The following is a 915-nucleotide window of genomic DNA, read 5'->3' as shown; positions in this document are numbered from 1 at the left end:
ACTGTTTTGGATACTTTTTCTTCCGCGGTTGTATTTGCTGATTGCTCTTATGAGCTTTTCTCTTGTTAGTGAACCGAACTTGGACATCTGTCCCATAATCTGGTAATAATTCTAACAAGAATATGAATGAATGAGTATAAATGCACTCCGTCTTCAGGCCACAAGTCGCCCATCGTGACCATCAGACCGCCGTGTCATCCTCAGTTGAGGATGCGGATAGGAGGGGCGTGTGGTCAGCACACCGCTCTCCCGGTCGTTATGATGGTTGTCTTTGACCGGAGCCGCTACTGTTCGGTCGAGTAGCTCCTCAATTGGCATCACGAGGCTGAGTGCACCCCGAAAAATGGCAACAGCACATGGCGGCTGGATGGTCACCCATCCATGTGCCAGCCACGCCCGACAGCGCTTATCTTCGGTGATCTCACGGGAACCGGTGGATCCACTGCGGCAAGGCCGTTGCCTATGAGTAGAAATGAACAGAAATAAAATGTATGTCTTCAAATATGGAAATGTACTGGTATCTACACAGTTCAGTGATGATCTTATGGTCACAACAATGTAAATGATTCTAACAGTCATCTTGTCTGCCGGTCGGTGTGGCCGTGCGGTTCTAGGCACTTCAGTCTGGAACCGCGTGACCGCTACGGTCGCAGTTTCGAATCCTGCCTCGGGCATGGATGTGTGTGATGTCCTTCTGTTAGTTAGGTTTAAGTAGTTCTAAGTTCTAGGGGACTGATGACCACAGATGTTAAGTCCCATAGTGCTCAGAGCCATTTGAACCATTTTTTCATCTTGTGTCGTATTTTTTTCACAGTAAATGATCTTTATTATCATGTTATTACAATATGGAACAATGTGAACATGAACAAAAATCATTACTTTGTAAAGTGTCAATTGTATAGAAGATTGTGTGTT

General features: G+C 45.6%; 1 pseudogene; it reads right to left on the bottom strand.

Annotated features, from left to right (window-relative positions):
• Positions 1–344: 344 nt before the first annotated feature.
• Positions 345–461, bottom strand: LOC126253897 (5S ribosomal RNA; annotated as a pseudogene).
• Between the last annotated feature and the right edge of the window lie 454 nt (positions 462–915).

This window comes from Schistocerca nitens, chromosome 4, assembly GCF_023898315.1.
Source record: "Schistocerca nitens isolate TAMUIC-IGC-003100 chromosome 4, iqSchNite1.1, whole genome shotgun sequence".
In the NCBI taxonomy this organism is placed as follows: Eukaryota; Metazoa; Arthropoda; class Insecta; order Orthoptera; family Acrididae; genus Schistocerca; species Schistocerca nitens.
Note: the sequence above shows the minus strand (reverse complement) of the source record. Positions and strands in the feature narration are given on the sequence as shown.